At 41.6% G+C, this 27,079-nt stretch overlaps 1 long non-coding RNA gene across 1 annotated transcript; it reads left to right on the plus strand.

Moving 5' to 3' along the window:
• The first annotated feature begins 1,433 nt into the window (after positions 1-1,433).
• Positions 1,434-26,829, plus strand: LOC109890242 (uncharacterized). Its single transcript, XR_002255387.2, has 4 exons — positions 1,434-1,504; positions 23,959-24,030; positions 24,119-24,201; positions 25,327-26,829. It is a non-coding gene; the product is annotated as an uncharacterized LOC109890242 (long non-coding RNA).
• The last annotated feature ends 250 nt before the right edge of the window (positions 26,830-27,079 follow it).

Here is a 27,079-nt window from a genome sequence, read left to right on the forward strand (position 1 = left end):
CACACAGAGAGTCACACACAGAGAATGACTAGAGAATGACTAAGGTCATAGAAGTCTGTCCCTGTGAATATTATAATATATTCCATTTAGCAGACACTTTGATGCTAAGCGACTTTCAGTCATGCGTGCATACATTTTTTACCTCTGGGTGGTCCCATAAATCAGACCCACTATCCTGGTGTTGGAAGTGGCATGATCTACCAACTGAGCTACAGTTCCTCCCATAGATCATGCAGAGAGGCTGCTCATGACCTCAACACCAACCTTTGTCTATGCCCACTCCATGTGTTCTAGTGTACGCATCATCCCTGCAGCAGTACACTTTAACCAACCATTTCACCCATGCACACTCAAACACCACACACACTCTAACTCATACACACACTCATTTACTCTGTGTGTGTGCGTGTGCGTGCTAGTGTGTGTATGAAAGAGTGATGATGTACCTGTCCGTCACCCCATCGCTCAGTGATGATGGATGGGTTCCACTCAGTGCCTCCCCACCATTACTCAGGGGGAGGACCCAAGAGAGACCACCTTCATCTATATTCATATAGTCTCATTCATATTCATCAGTGGTTACACAGCTTAGATTAGCAAACTCTGAGAGTATATCCATCATTTAACTCTCAGGAATTATGTCTAAAACTGCCACTTTTTCATGTAGCCCTATTATGCTAGCCTGGTCCCATATCTGTTTCTGCTTTGCCTACTCATTGTCATTGTAAAGCCTTTAGCATGACAGTTCGATATGGAGTTGGCTGGAGAGCAGAAACAGACTGCCACCCAGCTTAGATTGCACTCTAGCCTCTGCTTAACTCATGGACTGTCTAATCAGAAATCCCTTTCCTGCAGTTAATTACCAAATCGCCCTCTAGTGGCCTCATGTGTGGAATGTTATTCATATTTAAATACGGAAAATCTGGTGTTTCTATGTCAAAAGATGTTGTTATATTTCAGTCCTCTGTGATGTATATAAAGGGTAATGTTTGTGATGCAAACTCAAAACTGAAAACATTTCAAATATATATCTGATATGGTACAGGTGCCTTCTTTTTTTAAGCCCATAACATTGTGTGTGAGGTGTATACTTTTATTTCAAAGTAGATTTGTTTAAGACAAATAACTATGTGAAGGGTTTAGTAACTGGGGATGCGTGTTGGATTTTGTTATTGCAAACTGTGAGTTTGCAGGTTTTGGGGTGGGCGTGTTACGTTCCCCAGTTTGTGTGTTGTTTTTTGTCTGTATGTGTGTATTTCAGGAAATGGCTTCCTGGATTCTACGCAGCTGATTGGTCGGCCCCATCGATTATTGGAGCTCTGAACCCTCCTTCTCGTCAGGGGAAACAGCCGTTTCAATTCAGGAAAACAACCATTTTCAATTACCAACTCCTTCCCCAGCTGGATAAAAGCCAGTGTTCCTTTGTTATAATAAAAGATAGCTTCTTTGTATGTGCTATGTTGGTGAATTTATTGTAAAGTATTTTGTAGCTGGTCCTGCAGAGGTATGTGTATGCCATAGGACTTAGTGTTTTTGGTTTATTCAAATTGTTCACTGAGTTTGACTTATTCAGTTTCATTTGTTCCTGGTGGGAAGGGGAAGGCACCTTGGGAGTGTTTAGGCAAGAGGCCTGCGGGCCACCTCCTGTATTTTGGTTAGCACGGTGGCGTTAAGAATAGGTAAGTAGTGGGTGGGTAGGTAGGTAGTTAGTCCCCACACCTACCTTAACTAACTTTCTTTGCTTTGGTTCCGTCCAGCCCTTTTCCCCCACATTTCCCAGGTTCAGGAAATAAATTCCCTGTAAACGGTAATCTTCTCTGACATTCTTACCCGCACCTAAAATCACATACCTCTTTTACTCCATGGGGAGTTGCGTGTAGCAGGGTGTTGCGTTCCCTCCTCCAAGAGGTGTACGTAACAGTTGTTGAATATAACACGGAACCCAAATCAGCTGCGCGTGTGCGCTATCGTGCATAAATGTATTTTGTTCCCCTACACCGAACGCGATCACGACACTGGCTAGTTAGATTGCACTTGCTAACTAATTTGTACCATTTAGCTAGGATGTTAAGAATTTGTTCTTAACTGACTTAAAGGTCAAAAATATATAAACTCTTATTTCATAGTTTTGATGCCTACACTATTATTCTACAATGTAGAAAATAGTACAAAATAAAGAAAAACCCTTAAATGAGTAGGTGTGTCCAAACCTTTGACTGGTACTGTATATATATTAAAACATCTTGCATATCTTTATTTATTTCCACAATTAATTAATAATATATGTAATGTAGGCAGTTTAAGTGAAGGATTGTTACCTCTAACTAGGATTGTCATTCCAAACATTACATTTTTGGCAAGCAACTATTGAGATTCATCCTATATTGTCCTTAACATTACCCCATAGCAACAGATGTGGGATACATACTCACACATACTCATACACTCCGCACCCTTCACCCACAAACAACCACAAGCTCAGATGTTCAACAGTTGTTCCATCCCTGAGCCCAACTTAAGAAAGGACTTGATGTGCAAATGCATATACAGTGGTAGCTGTTTGAGATGGCATGCAAAATTGAGAAAGAACGGAGAGATTTGATTAACCAATGTCAAGTCCTCGCTGATGGAGGACATCTTTCCCTGAAACACACACACACTGGTCCCCTGTTGTGACCATTTTTCCAAGTATCTCTGTGTAGTCAGACCTTTGATTATTTTGTGCCACTATGGCCACAATTTGCCCCCTCTCTGATTGTAAGTGTGACCCCCTCCCCATGGGTTACTGCAGCTAGTGTTGCCAGCTCTACCACTACCTGGGTGGGGGTACCACACCGGAATTCCCACCAGCTAGGTACAAGGTCGTCAAGGTTCTCATTAGCATCTTTGAGAAATTCCTTGTATATTATGCTCTCCCATCTGCAGGCTTTGGCTTTGTAGGACCAAACCTGCCAGGCAGGCTCAGACTCATGAGGGGACGGGGCTGCTTTAGTGGGTTCATCTTTCGGTTTTGGCTGCATATACTGTAGACTACTTGCAGTAGGCCTATTAAACAGTTCAGGACTTCTCCTTAGTGTATCATTCCATCATAAGACAATAAATAAACCATACTTATAATTTATTTTAAAATGTATATCCCATATCTGCACAAAATGGAAAGCAGTCTGTCACAACTCCTGCTGTCAAAAACACATGGGCTCATGAATTTGAAACCGTTTTCCTTTTTCACTCCCTTAACTTTTCACTCCCCAAACACAAAAACACACACCCCACCTTCCATCACAATATACCCACACATACCCGCATACTGTGCCTTCTATGTCCTCTGTTTTTATCCCTACCATGTAGACTCCTACCTAATTCCTGGCTTTTGAGTACTTTTGTGTTCCCGCTCCTTATATTTGAAGATGTATTATTTCAATAATGACCCTTTTTACTTATGCTGTCTTATCTATTTATAAATACTATAAATAGAAAGTCTAGCACTAATTATTTTACATCATTCCCTGTCTTGAATGGTATAGTGCATTTGTAGTTTATTTCTTTATCAATTGTTGTATTTTATTGTTTTCTTGTTAGTTTTTCTTCATTACAATCCCTACCATGGGTTGGGTGTTCCATTATTAAACTCCTCTGGGATCTTTGTATTATTTAGAATAGCCATGGAGTAGTCTTGGTATCTCGGAACTGTTGGTTATCAATATACAGTTTATCGACTTCAAGAGAAGCACGTTTCCCTTTTAATCTAGAGTGGGTACAGAACTTTGCACCGTTCTACAATTTCCTTCAGGAACGGATCATTCATGCCTATTTTTGTGCCAGTGAGTCTCTTGCCCCGGCTTTTAACCATTATTTTTCATCTTAAAGAATGCAAATTTGGCAACGATTGGGCGCTCATATCTCTGTCCTCTCTGCCCAAAACGGTGTACATGGTCGAGTTAGTCTGGGATCTGTAGCGCTTTAAGAAATAATTATTTCACCACACTTTCAGTATCTTCACCCTCATTTGATACTAGTAAGTACCAGATTTTCCCACATAGATCTAGTGTATATATTTAAACTAAGGCTTCTCTCAGATACATGCTCTCCTTTTTAAGTTCTTTAATCCATTTCAATCTTATTGACTGTACCTTTTGAGCTTGTTTGTTTCTTTCTCCGTTGTCGCAGTTTTTTCATCACTCATTTCGAGGCTTGCCTTCAACTCCTTTATCTTTACTGACTGGTTCAAGTATGCCCAGTTGTATAAGGACACAGGGCGAGACCCAGATGCAGAAACGGGAAGCAGATGGTTCGAGTCCCTGATATTTATTAGTATCCATGAGGCAGGCAAGAGAATGGTTGTGGACAGGCAAAAGATCATAACCAGGTCATCTACTTTTTTAGTTTTTACTGAAATTAACCTGTTGATGGCTGTTGGGTCACAAACTGCATGAAAATACATATTATGGAGCACCCTCAACATTAGATGAAGTCTGATGAAATAGTTTAGTAATGATTGTGATTGGGACCCCAAAGCGCTTACTTGTGTTTTTCTTAGGCCAGGGTGAAGTCATCACACGGCAGGGAAATTACATTATTATACCTTCATTTAGGAATAACTCGCTGGCCTCGATCCGCTGATCCCAAGACTCTCATTTAAACATAGTCTTCTTTTGTGTAATGTACTACACTGTTATTTGATAGCAGGAAGTGTAAACATATTATTGTGATGCCAGACCAACAGCTCAGTATAGTTCTGCTGTTAATTCCATTTACCATGGCTACAATTATCCTAACTCCCACACGTAATCATAGCTTTATTGGTAAAGCATTAAGATGCTATTTTAGTCCTTTCTAACAGATCCCTCTCCCTCTCTGTCTCATAGAGAAGTAGATGTGATCTCAGTCCAGAAATCATTCAGACATGGCAGCAGTGCTCTCCCTCATCATTCATTATCAGCACCACACACTAATTCACTCAGCTGTCTGCGTTTGATTAATACCGCAGTCGCCATGTGGGAAAAAAATACCTGGATTGTGTGAAGACTACCCAATTAATTCAACTTTTCATAAAAGGGAGTCTGGTGTTTTTTTTTCATATTCTTCTCTTCCTCCATTGTTCTTCCGTGTGAGTTATGTTCCACCCCTCTATCCTTTGCTTCCCACTGTAGCACCCCATTCTTCCCCAATCATTCTTTAATTGGCCGATCTCCTGCCGTGAGAGGGAGTTCAGACCTTCTCTCTCTCTCTCTGTGAGTGTTACCCTCATAGCCCTGAACAGCCACAGAGGCTCTGCTGGTGTTTCAAGGCTGGTTAGAAATGTTCCTTTCTACTTCATCATTTGAAATTACTGGTAAACTGGTAGTTACTGTCTCGGGAATGCTTAGCGTTTTCTCTCCCCTGGTGTATTTGAGACGCTCACCAAGGATTCATGGACTGATTGTATCTAACTCCCTTTTCTCTCTTTCACTCTTTACGTCAGTCTCTTACATTTTTTCTGCTCTTTCCTGCTTTTATCGGTCCACCTCCCTCTGTTTCCCTCTTTCGTCTTGGGAGTTGAGTTGCCATCTGGGGGTCTGAAGAGGTCCTTGGGTGAGGCAGGCATGTGAAAAGGACAGAGGGGGAGAGAGAGGTGAGAGTGCGACTGAGAAAGAGAGACACTAAGAGTGTTAGACAGAGAAGGATGACAGAATAGTAGTAGTGTAGGATACTGCCTGTCTGGGGTTGGTCAGAGTCCCAGGAGTTTGATAGACAACTGCTTCCCTCCTGTACAGAGCGTTACATAAAAGCATCAGTCACTGATCAGTGAGTAGGCCTACTCAGTGAAAAAACAGAAAGTATGTGTGTGTGCTTGCTTGCATACATGTGTGTGCATAATATGCATCCGTGCATCTATTCATGCATGTTTGTGTATGTGTGCATGTTTCTGGCCATGTTAAATCAGTGGGGGTGTAGTCCTCTCCCTTGACTCATTATGTATGTCTGTTTTGTTAACCTACATGCTGTGATCAGCAGTAAAAGGCCTTTAATCACCACCAATTAGACGAGCGGCCAATCTCTCCTGGGTCCTGACCAAGACTGAGGAGAACATGACACTCTCTCTTGCAGCTGATGAGAGCCAAATCTTCTCTCCAGGCGCCCCATAGGCCTACACAGTGCAGGCCAGGCTCCTCACAGAGAAAACCAACCAGTCTCTCCACTGAGACACTTTAGGGATGCATCCCAAATGGCACCCTATTCCATATAGTGCATTACTTTTGTCCAAGCCCCCTATGGGTCCTGGTCAGAAGTAGTTTCAAGTTGTATTTGTCACAACAAAAGCTACAAAAAAACATGAAAAATTAGAAAGGAAGAAAATAAAATCAGAGTGTAAGCTATATACAGGGTCAGTGCCAGTACCACATTTACAGTGTGCAGGGATACTGGAGTAGTTGATATGTAAATGTAGGCAGGAATTAGGAGAAAGTGACTGGTGGCAGGATTAATAATAATAATAAGGATTCATCATAATAATAATAATAATAATAATAATAATAATAATAATAATAATAATAATAATAATAATAGTAAACAATTCAGCAGTGTAAACAGGCCTGAAAAGTGACTGGTGGCAGGATTAATCATAATAATAATAATAGTAAACAATATAGCAGTGTAAACAGGCCTGAAAAGTGACTGGTAGCAGGAATATATAAATACTTATGGTAATATATACTGAGAGTACAAAACATTAGGAACAACTGCTCTTTTCATGACGTAGACTGACCAGGTGAATACAAGTGAAAGCTATGATCCCTTATTGATGTCACTTGTTAAATCCACTTCAATCAGTGAAGGGGAGGATTTTTAAGACATGGATCGTGTGAGAAGGGGGGTAGAGAGGGAGAGGGATAGCAGTAGTTGTTAGCCATTTAACATTATTATGGCCAGAGGATAGAAGTTGAATAGAAGTTGTTTAGAAGTCTGTTGGTCTGGGCCTTGATGAACCGGTACAGCCTGCCAGACAGGAGCATGAAGAAGAGTCCATGGCTCGGGTGGCTGGAGTCTTCGCCAATCTTTCGGGCCTTTATCAGACATCGCCTGACATGTACCGTACGTCTTGGATGGCTGGAAGCTCACCCCCAGTGATGCGGTGAGCAGTCCGCACCACCCTCTGTAGGGTCTTTCGGCAGTTGCCATACCAGACGGTGATACAACTTGTCAGGATGCTCTTGATGGTGCAGTTGTGAAGGTTCTTAAAGATCTAAGGGGCCATTTCAGCCTATTGAAGGAGAAGAGACACTGTCGTACCTTTTTAACAACTGTTCTGGTATGAGAGGGCCCTGTTAAGTCCTCATCGATGTGGACACAGAGGAACTTGAAACTCTTGACCCTCTACACTGTGGCCATCCCCCTTTCCTGTAGTCCACGATCAGCTCCTCGGCCTTGCTGATGGAGAGGTTGTTGTCCTGGCACCTCACTGCCAGGTCTCTGACCTCCTCCCTGTAGGCTGTCTCATCGGCGTTGTTGATCAGGCCTACTACCGTCATGTAGTCAGCAAACTTGATGATGGAGATGGAGTTGTGCATGGCCACACAGTCATGGATACACAGGGAGTACAGTAGGGGGCTAAGCACACACCCCTGGGGAGCCCACGTATTGAGGGTCAGAGTGGCGTGGCGGAGGTGCTGTTGCCTACTCTCACCTCCTGGGGATGGCCTGTCAGGTAGTCCAGGATCCAGTTGCAGAGGGAGGCATTCAGTCCCAGGGTCCCGAGCTTGTTGACGAGCTTGGAGGCCACTGTGGTGTTGAACGCTGAGCTGAACAGCATTATCACATTGGTATTCCTTTTGTCCAGGTTGGAGTAGGCAGTGTTGAGTGCAATTGAGATTGCAATTGCATCGTCTGTAGATCTGAGGCGGTATGCAAATTGGAGTGGGTCTAGGGTGTCTGGGATGATGTGGTTTACAGTATGTGTGCCATGACCAGCACTTCATGATTATAGATGTGAGTGCTACAGGGCGGTAGTTATTGTGGCAGGTAGCCTTTGAGTTCTTGGGAACAGGAATGTGGTCAGCTTGAAACATGACAGGTGTCTTTTATACTGATAACAAGTTCAAACAGGTGACATTAATACAGGTAACGAGTGTAGGACAGAGGAGCCTCTTAAAGAAGTTTACAGGTCTGTGAGAGCCAGAAATCTTGCTTGTTTGTAGGTGACCAAATACTTATTTTCCACCATAATTTGCAAATAAATTCATTCAAAATCCTACAATGTGATTTTTCTGGATTTTTCTGCCTGTCATAGTTTAAGTGTACCTATGATGAAAATTACAGGCCTCTCATCTTTTTAAGTTGGAGAACTTGCACAATTGGTGGCTGACTAAATACCTCTTCCTCGCTTCCTCCCTCAGCTCCCTGAGGACCATAGGGGGTGAACGGGCGGCACCTGACGCGGCTGCCTCCGTTTCATTACCACCACCTCATCGTCTGGATTTTCGCTCTCCCCCTGATCTGCCAGGGAGGGGTATAATTTGGGTTTAGGTGATGTCTCTGTTGAGACGTGGGAGTCTTCTCTGTCTGCTCCTGACTACCTAATTCTTCCTCCTTAGTAGCTCCCTTTTTTCTTTGCCCTCTCCGCTCTTTCTCTAGCTTCAGCCTGCCAAATACGAGCGGTGTCGAGCCCTTCTGTCCATTGCTCTTCTACCTTGTCCCCACAAACCCTATTTATTTGTTTAATCATTGATTCCAGTTGTTCTATATTTAAATGTCCGTCAAATTCATATTTCCTCCTCCATTTCTGGCCAAAATAATGTTCCTCTTATCTTTTCCCTGCATATATTTCTCATCTCCCGTTAATTCCGGGACCTCCTTTGAGGATTCACTACCCATGTTTAGTAAAACCTTGTAGTTACTATGCTTATTCTCACAATCTATGTGTCATTTATCTCTATGTTCTATGTGTGTGCTCTTTTCCCGTTATCCAATTACTATAGTTGCTCTCCTGCACAATCTGTGTGTGTCTCTTTAATCTTCTACTCCATTGCTATCGTCCTTTACTATTGTGTATTCTCGTAACCTATGTGTGTTTTTCCTTTCTTGAAACTTTATCTATAGAGGTGTCTTTCGATTGGACATTAGGTTTCACCCCTATACAACCTATAAGCTATTTTCCAGGGGTCGTAAATCCCTAGTCAGCAGCCTATTTTTCTGTTGTTCCTTTTTAGTTTGACGTTAATATCTCGTATCTCACTCCGCTATATTAGGCTCACTTCTTCCTTCTTTCTGTTAGTTTAAATAGGTAGTGTCCACTGATAGTCTTGGTGGTAGCCGTTGCTACCTCGTGTCATTTCTGATCTAGTTTACGTTGGTATCGTGTCATTTCGGACCTTCTGTTGCCTAGGTGGCTCTACACCCAATTCCTATTTTTCAATTACCTAGAATACTACCTATATCAGGGTTCTCTACACAAAATTCTAAAAAATAGGTCACCAGGTAAGAATGCCCTATGGGAATTTTAAAATCAACACCTAAACTACACAAAAACAATCAAATATATTTCTGAATGTAGCCCAAGCGTCAATTCCCCATAATTAGTGAATAAAGATTTACTGACCTTCGTCTCGTAGACTAGGAAAAGCAATGTAGGTTAGATTCCGTCACCGTCTCTGCCGACCTTAGATATATACCGGCCTGTTATAGAACCCCAATGTCAGGGGACAAATCTTTAATTTACAGGTCCTGCCCAAGCACGGTTTTTGGCGTGGTCCCTTCTGACGGCAGGGACAGGTATTGTAATCCGGCTCGAAGGACCACATTGTCACGATAATTATTTTCTCAATGTTCATAAACAAATTCAATTAACCTTTCAAATATGCTTTACAGCTGAAGCACAACATATGATTATGTTAGATGACCGCCAAGTCGAAAAAACACACAGCCATTTTTCCAGCCAAAGATAGGAGTCACAAAAAGCAGAAATATAGATAAAATGAATCACTAACCTTTGATCTTCATCGGATGACACTCATAGGACATCATGTTACACATGTTTTGTTCGATAATGTACATATTTATATCCAAACATCTCAGTTTATATTGGCGCCTTACGTGCAGTAATGTTTTGATTCCAAAACATCCGGTGATTTTGCAGAAATACTAATAATAAACATTGATAAAAGAGACTAGTGTTATTCACAGAATTAAAGATAGACTTCTCCTTAATGCAACCGCTGTGTCAGATTTCAAAAAAACTTTACGGAAAAAGTATAATCTGAAAACGGCGCTCAGAACCCAAAACAGCCAGAGGAATAGCCGCCATTTAGGAATCAACAAAGTTAGAAACAACACCATAAATATTCACTTACCTTTGATGATCTTCATCAGAAGGCACTCCCAGGAATCCCAGTTCGACAGTAAATGACTGACTTTTTTCCATAAAGTTCCATCATTTATGTCCAAATAGCCACTTGTTGTTAGCGTGTTGAGCCCAGTAATCCATCTTCATGATGCGCGAGCATTGCATCCAGACAAAAACTCAGTTCCGTCAGTCCTTTAGAAACATGTCAAACGATGTATGGAATCAATCGTTAGGATGTTTTTAACATAAAACATCAATAATGTTCCAACCGGAGAATTCATTTGTCTTCAGAAAAAGCACTGGACCGCGAGGTAACTCTGTCGGGAGCGCGTGTCATGAGACCAAGGCTCTCTGCCAGACCACCGACTCAGAGGTCTCATGAGCCCCTCCTTTATAGTAGGATCCTCATTCAATGTTCAAAAGACGGTTGACATCTAGTGGAAGCCGTAGGGAGTGCAACCTCATCCATATCTCAATGTGTACTCGGTAGGCCAAGCTTTGAAAAACTACAAACCTCAGACGTCCCACTTCCTAGTTGGATTTTTCTCAGGTTTTCGCCTGCCATATGAGTTCTGTTATACTCACGGACATCATTCAAACAGTTTTAGAAACTTCAGAGTGTTTTCTATCCAATACTAATAATACTATGCATATATTAGCATCTGGGACAGAGTGGGAGGCAGTTCACTCTGGGCACGCTATTCATTCAAAAGTGAAAATGCTGCCCCCAATCTCAAAAAGGTTAAACTACTCGGTCTGCAACCCAGAATTTGTAAGATACTGGTTGAATGAAACAGACGGAGGCCCAGCTATGATAGTCAAAATGTTTATTCAAGAGAGCGATGGTTCGTTGTACAAAACCATTCCTTTTATAGTAGCTCCTTACGCACATACTTTTGCACACAAACAGTAGATATCATACGCACATACATACACACGAACAGTAGGTATCCTACGCACATACTTTCCCACTACCCAGCCGACAAAGATTAGGGGAGGCCTTGAGAATCACTCCCTGTCCTCCCTCAAGATAGGGAGAACGTGGGAAGTACTTCCCGTCCTTTCCCCAATCTCTGAGGCCCCTAGCCAGGTCGGCACCGAATTCTGCTAAGACAGCCTGTGTTTAAGATACTATAAAGACATATTGTACAGATCTATTGCTTTACCCTAATTCTGACTAAAACTACACATTTATTATAATTTCACTGACTAAAACTACACACATCATTAATAATAATTTTATGATTCTAATCAATTTCATACAATTATATGACTTCAGGGTGGAATATTCTAATCATTCATTTAAACATATCAATTCCATCAACAGACTGCCAGATGGTGAAGTGTGATTCATAATTTCAGAGAATGCGTTTTCCACTGCTCAAACAAAATCAAACTTTCTTTGCCACATGCGCAGAATACAACAAGTGTAGATTTTACCGTGAAATGCTTCCTTACAAACCCTTAACCAAAGTGCAGTTCAAGAAGAAGAAAATATTTACCAAGTAGGCTAAAATAAAAATAAAGTTAGAATAAAAAGTAACACAATAAGAATACCAATATCCAGAGTGCCATGGCCGCGAGCTTTACACCACTCCAGCCGACGTTTTGCGTTGCACATGGTGATGTTAGGCTTGTGTTCGGCTGCTCGGCCATAGATCCCATTTCATGAAGCTTTTGACAAACAGTTATTGTGCTGACGTTGCTTCCAGAGGCCGTTTGGAATTGTTGCTTAAATAGCCAAATCCACTAATTTGAATGGTTGTCCACATACTTTTGTATATAGTGTAGAAAGGGAGGCATACAGGCGTAACAGAGAAATACATGTGACTGAAAGAAACATTTTCATCAGGATTTTTTCTGAATATTTTCTACTGATTTGCCGGCTTTTACTTTCTATAGTTGAACATGGAAGTTATAGGCCTACTGCATCTGTATAGTGCAGGGCTGCCCAACCCTTTTCCTGGAGATCTACTGTCCTGTAGGTTTTCAGTCCAACCCTAATTTAACATATCTGATTCAGCTAGTTAAGGTCATGTTGAGCAGCTAACTAGTAGAATCAGGTGTGTTAAATTAGGGTTGGACTGAAAAGCCACAGGATGGTAGATCTCCAGGAAGAGGGTTGGGCAGCCCTGGTATATTGTATAAATGAGTCCATACTTTATGACAGAGGATAGTGCTCTCGCTATAGTTGAATTTTAACCTTGAGATTTGTATCATTTTACTTCAGATTTTTATGATTAACCACATGGCAATGATTTTGAGAAACAAAAACATTATTATTGAAATTAAACTGTTCTGCGAAAATATGCATATCAAAATAATCTGAACTGGCACGCAGATTAGTAAAAATAGTAGGGTAAATTGTAAGCTTCCCCAAACTTGAAACTCACCAGCTGCCTATGGTCTTTACTATTATATCCATTAAAAATAATGTGGGCACGCATAGGAGGTTCCGTGAAAAAACGTGCCCACCTATGGAAATCAAATGCCCTTCCAACTGATTCGTTCTGGTGCCCGGTCTGCCCCGCGGCCTTGCAAATGAGAGACCAGTAGTACACTATAGGGAATAGTGCTACAAATTCCCTGCCGATGGCGGTTATCAGCACCTCCGAATCCTTTCAAGCTGCACACTCCACTCCCCATTCCCCAGGAGCGGTGCCTGAGAGTCTAGGGACACCATAAACCTGTCTCTCAAACTGTCCTTGACCTGTGTGAAGTGTGCCCTGATTGGTTGCTAAGGGGCACATTGTTAGAGGCAGGACACCTGACAGCTCTTCTGACTGTGCAGGCCAGTGTCCCCTCACTTCTCCACTTCTCCTCTGAGTGGACTTGTGTGTTGGAGTGTGTGCTGATGTGAGTTGTTATTGTTGTAACTTTGTGTTTACTGTTACTGGTTGCAGTTGCTGATAGTTGTTTGCATTTGTAGTTCTATTATTATATGATGAGTGTTATTATTGCCCCAGCTGTGCTACTGTTGGTATTAGTCCATTCTATTCTATTCTGGATCCATTTGCTTGTCATGTTGATCCATTGCATATATTCATTGCTCTTATTTTCCTGTATTACAGATAACCACATCCTTCCCACATCTATTTCCTGTCGGTTATGCATGTGAATGGCAATACAGTTCCCTTGTTGTGTAACTCTGAGGTTGCCTCATTCCCCCCTTACCGGGGAAGAGCAAGTGGGTGACAGATCAGCCCAAATAGAGAGTCACTCTCTTTCAAATAGGATGCCATTTGTGACGCAGAAATACAGTGTAGAGTGAACCAAGCAGGCTCTTCACTGAGGCACATTAGATGAACAGGAGCCATCACATTGCAGGTTGTTTTCCCCTCGGACGGTGGCAATGATAAATCATAGGGAAGAAACAGCAGGAGGCTCCTGGACAGCTGCTGGCTCCTCTGAGCTCCTCTCAGCCAAGCTTAAAACACCCCGACCATCTGTAGATAAGCACAGTCCTATGCACACAAACACATAACTATTGCTCACGCAATCAAACCTACTGGTTATTGTAAGTCCACGCAAACAAGAGTACACAGATACACAACGCTACTATTCTTAGGTATGCCCAAACTTTTTGAAACCAGACCCACATAGCTGAAACATTGCTCAAATGCCCACATTGCTCAAATGCCCTTTATGCAGGCATTTGAGCATGGCATAGAGGCCAAGACAAGTAGCAGTGAGGACAGGCTCTACTACCTCGAGCAATTCACTTCCAGTCAGCCTAGGGATCTGGTCTTCATATGGATGGCTGAAGGGGCTTTACTGAGGCTAAGAGATTGCTGGAGGAACACTTTGGTAATGAATTAAGTGACCACTGCTTTCATGGAAAAGTCTCTGAATTGGAATCCTTTTAAAGCTGATGATGGAAAAGCACTGTATAGCTATGCCCTCTATCTGCGAGGCTGTTACAATACTATGCAAGACCTGGAATACATGGAAGAGCTCAACCTTCCCTCCAATTTGAAGCTGATTGTATCCAAACTTCCATACAACCAAAGGGAAAGATGGAGGTCATCGGCATTTGATGTTTTAGAGAGAAGCAAGCATAGAGCCAAATTCTGTGACCATGTGACTTTCATGGAGAGACAGGCCAGGGTCATGCAAGATCCATTGTTTGTCAATAATTAAGACCCAGTTTCCAGGCCAAAGATGAAGGCCATAACAGACTCCAGATGGAGTAAATCAAAGAGCGAAGGAAGCAGCTTTGCTACATCAGTGACAGTTGTGGATGACACAGCTGAAAGCTCTTCAATAGAAATGACATCCAAAGGGAAAAGGCAAAGCAGCAACATACCTGAGGCCCCCAAAGGCTAAGGACCATGTACTGTATGTACTGCGATGGTAAGCATCCTTTGGTTGAGTGTTAGCGAGTCAAAGCACAGTCACATGACACTAAGATTGAGTTCCTGAGAACCACTGGCCTCTGCTTTGGTTGTTTAACTAAAGATCACATGAGCAGAGACTACAAGAAAAGATGACCTGCCTAAGCTGTAATGGAAGGCACCCCACCATTCTACATATGGAAGGAAAAGAGATCTCCATGTCAGAAGGCAGAGCGGTCAGACTCTCAAAGGTCAAAAGGGGGTAGAGTAGCAGCCATGCAGGAGGAAACATCTGTCAGCAGTGCTCTCGTGTCATTGGGAGATGGTGAAGGAACTGGGACTGGTAGGGATTAAACATTGGCAATAGTACCTGTTCAAGAGAAGGTTGCAAAGGAAACCAAGACCGTGTTCACCGATGCTTTCCTTGATCCTGTTAGCTCAGCAACGTTTTCTACGGAGAAATTAATGAGGAAGATGTCCGAAGACGGAAATTCTTCTACGAACAATAGGGCAGGAGAAGCCTGTCAAGAGCTATGTGGTATCTGGTTTGGAGGTAGGTAGCATAGACGGCAACATGTTTTTAGAACTCCCAAAGGCCTACACACAGAACAAAATCCCGGTGACAAGAGACAACATCCCCACTCAGAAAGATATCCAATGGAGTCAATGCACCAAAGGTGACAGAACCCTGGCAGGTCATTAATAGTGAAGGAAACGGACCGTATGTGGTAAGGACAGTATTAGGATGGGTGGTAAATGGTCCACTTAATCCCTGTACTGCCACGGATGAATGCGGACGTCCTACAGTGACTTCCAACCACGTATCTATTGTTAAATTGGAAAATCTGTCAATAAGTAGAACCATGATTTCTCTGAAAAGGAGTATGAAGGGAAGAGTGAGATGTCAGCTGAAGGTTCGTGCAGATAGCCTCAAGCTCTTAAAGATGACCACTATAACTTACCTTTACCTAAGGTAAGGATGTGATCATGCCAAACATCTATTTGATGGCAGAGCAGCGAACCTTGAACATAGGGTTGCACATTTTGGGGTATATTCAGAGATTGAAACTTTCCTTTAGAATTACGGAAATATCTGGGAATTAACGTGAATACATTTGAAGTTGGAAGTTTACATACACTTAGGTTGGAGTCATTAAAACTGTTTTTTAAATCACTACACAAATTTCTTGTTAACAAACTATAGTTTTGGCAAGTTGGTTAGGACATCTACTTTGTGCATGACACAAGAAATTACTTAGACAGATTATTTCACTTATAATTCACTGAATCCCAATTCCAGTGGGTCAGAAGTTTACATGCACTAAGTTGACTGTGCCTTTAAACAGCATGGAAAATTCCGGAAAATTATGTCATGGCTTTAGAAGCTTCTGATAGGCTAATTGACATCATTTGAGTCAATTGGAGATGTACCTGTGGCTGTATTTCATGGCCTACCTTCAAACTCAGTGCCTCTTTGCTTGACATCATCGGAAAATCAAAATAAATCAGCCAAGACCTCAGAAAAACATTTGTAGACCTCCACAAGTCTGGTTCATCCTTGGGAGCAATTTCCAAACGCCTGAAGGTACCATGTTCATCTGTACAAACAATAGTACGCAAGTATAAACACCATGGGACCACACAGCCGTCATACCGCTCAGGAAGGAGACTCGTTCTGTCTCCTAGAGATAAACGTACGTTGGTGCAAAAAGTGAAAATCCATCCCAGAACACCAGCAAAGGACCTTGTGAAGATGTTGGAGGAAACCGGTACAAAAGTATCTATAGCCACAGTAAAACGAGTCCTATATCAACATAACCTGAAAAGCCGCTCAGCAAGGAAGAAGCCACTACTCCAAAACCGCCATTAAAAAAGCCAGACTACAGTTTGCAACTGCACATGGAGACAAAGATTGTACTTTTTGGAGAAGTGTCCTCTGGTTTCATGACACAAAAATTGAACTGTTTGGCCATAATGACCATTGTTATGTTTGGAGGAAAAAGGGGGAGGCATGCAAGCCGAAGAACACCATCCCAACCGTGAAGCAAGGGGGTGGCAGCATCATGTTGTGGGGGTGCTTTGCTGCAGGAGGGACTGGTGCACTTCACAAAATAGATGGCTTCATGAGGGAGGAAAATTATGTGGATATATTGAAGCAATATATCAATACATCAGTCAGGAAGTTAAAGCTTGGTTGCAAATGGGTCTTCCAAATGGACAATGACCCCAAGCATCCCATAGAAAATGTGAGGGGAGAACTGAAAAAGCGTGTGCGAGCAAGGAGGCCAACAAACCTGACTCAGTTACACCCGCTCTGTCAGGAGGAATGGGCCAAAATTCACCCAAATTATTGTGGCAAGTTTGTGGAAGGCTAACTGAAACGTTTGACCCAAGTTAAATCATTTAAAGGCAATGCTACCAAATGCATGTAAACTGCTGACCCACTGGGAATGTGATGAAAGAAATAAAAGTTGAAAAATAATTCTCTCTGCTATTATACAGACATTTCACATTCTTCAAATAAAGTGGTGATCCTAACAGACCTAAGACAGGGAATTTTTACTCTGATTAAATGTTTTGGCTGAGGTGTGTCTACTTCCGACTTCAACTGTATATGGAAATATATGCAAATTAATATTTTTACCATTTAAATGTAGATGTTTTTTGCATTGGATATATTTACCATATTTGGAGACGGAAACATAAACCTTTTACCTTTTATAAGTAGACATAATTGCAAATTATTAAATTCTTCCAATAGAAAAAAAAACGATTTAGTTACGAATTTAACTTTAATTAAATTAGTTGACTCTTCACATGGGATGATTTCACTGAAAAACAAAAAGGAAAGTTGAATGATCCCCAATGATCCATCGCATCTCCCAAAACCTTTCTCAACATACATCTGTAAAATGATAATCTAGAAACTAAAGCTTTAGTTGTCTTCCTCTCAGGCTTACATGTCTTCTCCCTGGACCTCCTCAAGTCCACCTCTTGAACATCAGACTCTGATTCCTCATCTTCACTGTCACTTTCTAACCTTGTTGAGGATGGCTCATTGTCAGGCTCAAAAAGCCTCAAATTTCCCCTGATGGCAACCAATTTTGTTGCTTTGGTGTGTGTATTCCCAAACAAGGACCAGTTGCGCTCTGAGGATTCTGATGTTGGTGGGATTTGGAGGATGATGTCAAAGTCCCTTCCACCAGGTGGCTGATGAGATATGCTGGCATGACTGCCATATTCCAATCTCCATCCCAAAGCCCTTGCTTGGAAGTATACTTCGCCAGACTGCCAAGAACCTTTCCCTCATCCAGGCCAAGGTGGCAAGACACGATAGTGATGACACCATAGGCCTTGTTGATCTCTGCACCAGACAGGATGCTCTTGCCAGCATACTTGGGGTCCAACATCTACGCTGCAGCGTCTATGGGCTTCAGGCATAAGTCCACAGTGAAGTGGACAGGGCAGTATGGATTTCTTCTCTTACATCTGCAAGCAGAGTCTGAACATCAGACAGGATGGCATTGTCTCCTTCAATCCGTGCAATGGCTACTACTATACATTTCAGGCTGCTTACCACTCTCTCCCAAAATACATTCCAGGAGGATCCTCCTGATAGGGCTGTCCATATTGGTAGACTGTGATATGGCCATTTCTTGGAGAGACTCCTTTCCCTCCAGGAGACTGTCAAACTTGATGACAACACCACCCCAACGGGTGTTTCTGAGCAGCTTCAATGTTGTGCCCTTATTCTTCTCACTTTGCTTGATGAGGTAGATTGCTGCTATAATTTGATGACCCTTCACATACCAAACCATTTCCTTGGCTCTCTTGTAGAGTGTGTCCATTGTTTTCAGTGCCATGATTTACTTGACGAACAGATTCAATGCATAAGCAGCACAGCCAATGGGTGTGATGTGAGGGTAGGACTCCTCACCTCAAATAGAAGTAGAGGGACTTTTGTCAGAGGTTGCTTGTTGTGAGCGCTGAGGGAACTTTATGCACTTGGCCAGATGATTCTGCATCTTTATTGCATTCTTCACATATAATTTGGCCCAGTATTTGCAAACGTACACAGCTTTGTCTTCTACATTAGCTGCAGTGATATGTCTCCACACATCAGATAGTACTCGTGGCATTTTGAAGAAGATTAGAAAGAAAATAATAATAATTCCATGTACAGATAAATAGTTAAGCAGTTAGAATAAACAACTCCTTTGTAAGATGCATGTTTTAAAATTAAATATGTATGGAAACAGGTGAATTAACACTCCTCAGTTAGCAGGCTCAAGCAAGCTAAAACCCACATGGTAGCAAAAACTAACTAGCAGAAATTGTTAACATGGTAGCAAAAATGATTTAAACACTTTGCTGTAGGCTACTATTTACTAGTTAACAAAAAATGATGTATGTCGTATAAAATATATTCACCCCACCCAGTATTGTAATCAAAACTTACCAGAAAGCATGTAGTCCTTGGCTCAAACAGTGTAGTAGTGTGGGCTCTATAGCATCTCATTAGCATGCAAGATCTTGAGAATCAGTTGCACATGTGATGGAATAATACCCTGTGCATAGGAGGAGGAAAGGTTATTTGAGGGAGGAAGTCGGGCCTACGAGGAGGAGTCTTGGTTAGATGGGGGAGAAGTGTAGTCTTTTGACCGCACTTACTCACATGATATCTTGAATTGACTGCACACAATAGCCTTCATTTCATCAAGTCTGTACTTTTTATATGCTTCAACGAAGAAGCATCCTTTTGTTTGTCAACTTGCAATCCAAAGTGTCACACTGCCATCTCTACGGATGTGCATTAAAGCCTGTTGTGAGTGTGTCTTTGAAATAGCACCTCCCTCTCCAGGGCAGTGGTCATATTTATTGGATGGAATAGAGAAAATATGCCATTACAAATACTTTTAGTAAAATTATTTCCTTAACTTTCAATCTGTAGACACAATGCGATTAGACTGGTTCAGACCGTATGTGAAAAATCTAAACACATTTCAAATATATCTCACATGGAAATCATAAGAGGGAGGTTTGCGGAGATGGGTGGGATGGATTGAGACTTGAGGGGTGGGTTTAAAAGCTCATGTTCCATAATAGTTATGACTGAAAATAAGATTTATAATGTATAAGTTGGAATATATCAAAATATCAAGTTATTTTATTCTTGCTATGTAACTGCTGTAAATAATAATAATGAAATGCCATGTATGTAAAACGTGTGTAGAATGTACTGTACATGTAACAACAAAAGAAAAAGCTGTACAAATTTATTTTTGTCCTCTGAAGAGGGTGGTGGATGGGCCCCAAAAAATAAAATAAAAAATACAGTTGAGTGAAGGTGCTTTAGTTCACATTATATCACATGCTTTTGTTCACACTGTGTAAATAATTTTAGTTTCCATAGTATTACAACCTTTAGTGAGAGTGGAGTAAAAAGTATAGGTTAAAATGACAAGGTGGCCTTGCTGTGCCAACACTTATACCACAGAGTAAACCCCCTCTGCCGTAACCATGTGATGGGCTAATGGTGGTTGCTGTAGAATCAAATTCTTCAACTATGTATGAGGCAAATGTGGTGTGCCAGTTAGGGCATAGGAAGTATAATGAGGTTTTTATGTAATGTTGGGGAGCTTGCTACTGCAGTCTGTTTTTAAATGGATCACTGGTTTATGAAAAAATAACAATATTCAGTTTCACTTTATGAGTTGTACACTGCTAGGAAAAAAATATTAATATTGACAGAATTCACATTTTCTCAGTCCATTCATTCCTATTCCGTTAAATAATTCATCAAGATCCAATACCCACGTAGCAATATAACACTTTGGAAAGCAATCCCATTTCGGATCCATTCTCATATACTTTCATTATGTCAAACGCGAAACAGAAATTCCATTCTGTCCTTTGGGTTAAATGGAATGTTGCTGCTTGCTCAGCTTGTTTTGCTTTGTTGCTTCTCCCCTCTTGTCATTTCCTATTTGCTCCACAGTGAGGAAAAATCGGATTAAAAACACAATCACCATGGCGCCGGGCTCTGTGCCTTCTAATCAAAACATAATGGGAGTTTAACATGCATTATCTCAGAGTGGAATTTAATGAGAGTTTAACAAGCCTTATCTCAGAGTGAATTTTAATAGCGGCTTCCAGAGGCATTCCGAAATAATGATCTCATCTGCATCTCATCCCAAGACAAAATCAGAGGAGACCAAGAACAATAACTCCAGGGGTGACAAGGGAAACATCTGCAGCTCACGTGGACAAGGCTTGTGTCTCAAAGTCATACTATCTGGTGCTGTTGTGTTCTGTCTGTCTTGAGGTGTCAGGGTTGCAGTTTCCATCTGGTGTTTGTTCCTTTAACTTCGTTTGGTTTTTAGTCTCTGTCTATTATTGTTTTGTCTGGTTCCAAATCTTTGGAGTTTTTGTCTTTTTTAGTTGGTCTGACATACAGTACCAGTCAAAAGTTTGGACACACCTACTCATTCCAGGGTTTTTCTTTATTTTACTATTTTCTACGTTGTAGAATAATAGTGAAGACATCAAAACTATGAAATAACACATATGGAATCATTTAGTAACCAAAAAAGTGTTAAACAAATCAAAATATATTTTATATTTGAGATTCTTCAAAGTAGCTACCCTTTGCCTTGACAGCTTTCCACACACTTGGCATTCTCTCAACCAGCTTCATGAGGTAGTCACCTGGAATGCATTTCAATTAACAGGTGTGCCTTGTTAAAAGTTAATTTCTTTCCTTCTTAATGCGAGCCAATCAGTTGTGTTGTGACAAGGTAGGGGTGATATACAGAAGATAGCCCTATTTGGTAAAAGACTAAGTCCATATTATGGCAAGAACAGCTCAAATAAGCAAGGAGAAATGGCAGTCCATTACTTTAACACACGAAGGTCAGTTAATAAAGAACATTTCAAGAACTTTAAGTGTATTTTAGTGCAGTTGCTAAAACCATCAAGCGCTATGATTGAACTGGCTCTCCTGAGGACCGCCACAGGAACGGAAGACCCAGATTTACCTCTGCTCCATAGGATAAGTTCAGTAGAGTTAACTGCACCTCAGATTGCAGCCCAAATAAATGCTTCACAGAGTTCAAGAAACAGACAGATCTCAACATCAACTGTTCAGAGGAGACTACGTGAATCAGGCCTTCATGATCGAATTGCTGCAACCACTACTTAAGGACACCAATAAGAAGAAGACACTTGCTTGGGCCAAGAAACACGAGCAATGGACAGCAATGTGAGATTTTTGGTTCCAATGTCTTTGTGAGACGCAGAGTGGTTCCCACCGTGAAGCATGGAGGAGGGGTGATGGTGTGGGGGTGCTTTGCAGTTGACACTGTTAGTGATTTATTTTATTTTATTCAAGGCACACTTAACCATGGCTACCATAACATTCTGCAACGGTACGCCATTCCATCTGGTTTGCGCTTAGTGGGACTATCATTTGTTTTTCAACATGACAATGACCCAAAACACACCTCCAGGCTGTGTAAGGGCTATTTGACCAAGAAGGAGAGTGATGGAGTGCTGCATCAGTAGACCTGGCCTCCACAATCACCCGACCTCAACCCATTTGAGATGGTTTGGGATGAGTTGGACCGCAGAGTGGAGAAAAAGCAGTCAACAAGTGCTCAGCATATGTGGGAACTACTTCAAGACTGTTGGAAAAGCATTCCTCATGAAGCTGGTTGAGAGAATACCAAGAGTGTGCAAAGCTGTCGTCAAGGCAAAGGGTGGCTTTGCCGATGACACAACCGTGGTAGGCTTGATCACCGACAATGACTAGACAGCCTATAGGGAAGAGGTCAGAGATCTGGCCGTGTGGTGCCAGGACAACAACCTCTCCCTCAACGTGATCAAGACAAAGGAGATGATTGTGGACTACAGGAAAAAGAGGACTGAGCACAACCCATTCTCATCGACGGAGCTGCAGTGGAGCAGGTTCAGAGCTTCAAGTTCCTTGGTGTTCACATCACCAGCAAACTAACATGGTCCAAGCACACCAAGACAGTCGTGAAGAGGGCACGACAAAATCTATTCCCCCTCAGGAGACTGAAAAGATTTGGCATGGGTCCTCAGATCCTCAAAAGGTTCTACAGCTGCACCATCGAGGGCATCTTGACTGGTTGCATCACTGCCTGGTATGGCAACTGCTCGGCCTCCGACCACAAGGCACTACAGAGGGTAGTGCAAACGGCCCGGTACATCACTGGGGTCAAGCTTTCTGCCATCCAGGACTTCTATACCAGGCGGTGTCAGAGGAAGGCCCTAAAAATGGTCAAAGACTCCAGCCACCCTAGTCGTAGACTGTTCTTTCTGCTACCTCATGGCAAGTGGTACCAGAGAGCCAAGTCTAGGTCCAAGAGGCTTCTAAACAGCTTCTACCCCCAAGCCATAAGACTCCTGAACATTTAATCAAATGGCTACCCAGACGATTTGCATTGCCCCTCCCCCTCTTTTACACCGCTGCTACTCTCTGTTGTTACCGTCTATGTATAGTCACTTTAATAACTCTACCTACATGTACATACTACCTCAACTAACTGGTGTCCCTGCACACTGACTCTGTACTGGAACCCCGCTTTATATAGTCTCGCTATTGTTATTTTACTGCTGCTCTAAATTACTTGTTACTTTTATTCCTTATTCTTATCCGTATTTTTTTAAACTGCATTGTTGGTTAGGGGCTCGTAAGTAAGCATTTCACTGTAAGGTCTACCTACACCTGTTGTATTTGGCGCATGTGACTAATAAAAATTGATTTAGATTTTTGGCTACTTTGAGAATCTCAAATATAAAATACATTTTGATTTGTTTAAGGCTTTTTTTGGTTACTGCATGATTCCATATGTGTTATTTCATAGTGTTGATGTCTTCACTATTATTCTACAAAGTAGAAAAACCCTTGAATGAGTAGGTGTGTCCAAACTTTTGACTGGTACTGTATGTCCGTAATTAAATTAAGATGAATTAAACTTTCATTAATGGGATTAAACCTCAGCTCAACAAGACTGTGTGGTGTATATTTGAGCGATATCTCTGTATAGAGAGTGATTAGAAAGAGATGAAAACAAAAAGTATACTTCGTTCTCAGGAAAGATGTATTATCTGTGGAGAGGTCCATTCCACCTGCAGATCATATATGCTTTTACTCACTTTGAAATGTTTCTTACCAACATATTATTTTGTCCCTGCTGTCCACCTTGAAAATAATTTCTTAAAGACACTGTGTGCTAGAGGTAGTATTGTGTGACAAATCAAATTGAATCAAATCTTCTGCAGATCATGCTCTTTCCAGAAGGACAAACCACAAACCCTAAGAAAACCATTTTCCTTTGTTCTCCAGCCTCAAAGGTATCTGTTTAATTTCATCCTCTGGGCTCAATGTTTATTTGTTTATTCAAACAGACAGATGCAGAGTTGCTTATCTCTCCTCTCTCAGATCTCCCCCTTTTAAAGGACACACGACTGGGTCACTAAGGACTTCACACGGCAACAGCAGCCCTGGAGACCAGGAACGACAAGGTAAGCAGGACCCTTACAGGTCCCACTGGAGTTAGAGGCCATGACTGGAGAGAAACAAGACAAGGGGAAGATAGGTAGTGATGAGAGGGTGAATCATTGTTGTTTTGAAGAAGATGAGCTGTCACTGTCTTCTGCCGGTACACCGGTGTATATTCATGTGGTGTTGAGAAATGGAAACTTATGTTAATTTATTCTGTTTTCGAAGAACCAAATTTAAGGTTGTGGTTTGACACTCTGACAATGACTTTTTCCACATTTTGTTACGTTACAGCCTTATTAAATGGATTAAATTGTTTTTTTCCCTCATCAATCTACACACAATACCCCATAATGACAAAGCATAATCAGGTTTTTAGAAAACGTTGCAAAATAAACATTTTAAATAACCTGAAACATCACATTTATATAAGTATTCAGACCCTTTACTCAGTACTTTGTTGAAGCACCTTTGGCAGCGATTACAGCCTCGAGTCTTCTTGGGTATGACGCTACAAGCTTGGTACACCTGTATTTGGGAAGTTTCTTCCATTCTTCTCTGCAGATCCTCAAGCTCGGTCAGTTTGGATGGGGTGCGTTGCTGCACAGCTATTTTCAGGTCTCTCCAGAGATGTTCAATCAGGTTCAAATCCGGGCTCTTGCTGCGCCAGTCAAGGACATTCAGAGATTTGTCCCGAAGCCACTCCTGCGTTGTCTTGGCTGTGTGCTTAGGGTCGTTGTCCTGTTGTAAGGTGAACCTTCGCCCCGGTCTGAGAACCTGAGCGCTCTGGAGCAGATTTTCATCAAGGATCTCCCTGTACTTTGCTCCGTTCATCTTTCCCTCGATCCTGACTAGTCTCCATGTTCCTGTTTTTCATTTTTAGTAAATTAGCAAACATTTCTAAACCTGTTTTGCTTTGTCATTATGGGGTATTGATGAACGAAAAAAAACGATTTAATCAATTTTAGAATAAAGCTGTAACGTAACAAAATGTGGAAAAAGTAAAGGGGTCTGAAAACTTTCCGAATGCACCGTAGTAGGCGGGTCCATCAGATGTCTGAATGTGACAGATGTTTTCCTTGATATGCTGTTGATGACACATACTGTATATGTAATTTGCATTCTCCACATGTGGTGACCACGAGGAGCCCAGGGAGTGTGTTCGTGGTGTGCCCCACTTCACTGTTCAGACGAAGGAAAGGACCACAATGGAAAAAGGGAAAAATAAGTGATCATGCCCTTGTTTTTGTGCATGTGTCTGTTTGTGACTATGTATACTGTTCTTTCTCTCCACATAAAAAAAAAAATTAGTTGCACCAAATATAATTTGATTTGTTATTATCAAATCACTCAATGTAATAGCTCCCAGGAGCCCTTGTTTTCAGTGTCTGCCAGGACATTATGGTGGCTGATTTGGGTCTAATTTATTATGTCCTCTGTGCTGAAGTGACAGCTGTTGAGAGTTAGTCCTACACCACAAACCCTTAGCCTATGATTGAACTGTTATTCAAAATGGAAGCAAATTCCTCAACATGTGTAAATTGAAATGACATAAAAAAAACAATTGTACTGTACATTTCAGAACAGTGGACAAATGTTCCTATGCTGATCTGTTCAGTCAAATGAGCAGCTACATTCATATAGTCATAAAACCTTTGGTGTACATCAGTAATTAGGAGTGACAGTGATGTTATCACCTCAACTTGTCATCTGAGACCTGAGTGGGGACTTGAGTGATGTATGACACATGGCAAGCACTGTCACAGGGGAATACAGAAGTATTCAGATGTATTGGTCCATTCAACAGTGAACAGGGAAATTGACCAAATTATCAAATCTATTCCAGGCAATGTGAATACTGCAAGGAGAGAAAAAGACATGTTCTGCATCAAGGTATAAAGAGAGACCCACTGAGACGGTGAGAGAGACACTGCCCAGTGCCCACTGTGTAGCTGTGAAGCAGAGCTGAGATATAGATTTATCTATCAATACTAGCATATTATATTTTTTTAAGATTAGGTTTATTGCCATCTCATTGTCATGACAATTATATCACTTTATTGGTACAGTGCTGGGGGAGGGAGATTGTTAGCATGAAGATCACCAGGGGAAAGAGAGGGGGAAACTCCCTCATGTATTTTTAATCTCAACAGTATGACCTTTTCCACACATTCTTAGGACTCACACTCTCTCTGTCACACACACAGCACGCACACAAACCAATGAATCATAATTTGTGTACTTCAGCGATTAGACTTTAATGAGGTCAAAACAACCTTGGGCTGACAACTTTTGAGTGGCAGTCAAACTTCACAGAGTACAACTAGGCCACAGATGTTTCATGACTGAGATTTCACATCATGCTGTATGTCTTACAGGCTTTATTTTTACTCTTTTGATTTCTGTTTTTTAAGATGTTCACACTTTGCCTGGAATATCTGAGCCTTTGAGCATTACGTTGGAATGTTGAAAAATGAAGAATCTCTCAGGTTAATGTTTGACTTTCATCGGCCCTCCGATGCTCTGAAGTTCTTAGAGCCGTGAGCAGTGAGACCACAGAGAACCTGCACAGGGTGGAAATAAAAGAGTTAAACAAATAATGGGCAAACCCTTACCCAGCAAACTCTGTCCCAGGGTTATCACCACAGGCATACTGTATAATCACATTGGAGAAGAGTACAACCACAACTCAAAATGAAAACTTGTAAGAGAAGTAGCAAACATGCTGTCATTTTCCTTGTAATTTGAGCAGTTGCCTACTAGTGAATTAGCAACTGTTAAGCCTGGTTCTAAGAACAGAAGCTGTTGACTCTGTCATGTTCCTCTCTAGGTTTCTTCTATCTAAGGAGTTCTTCCTGGCCATTGCACTCTCGCTACAGCTTTGCTTGTACTTTGGGTATA

Source organism: Oncorhynchus kisutch, linkage group LG5, assembly GCF_002021735.2.
Source record: "Oncorhynchus kisutch isolate 150728-3 linkage group LG5, Okis_V2, whole genome shotgun sequence".
NCBI lineage: Eukaryota > Metazoa > Chordata > Actinopteri > Salmoniformes > Salmonidae > Oncorhynchus > Oncorhynchus kisutch.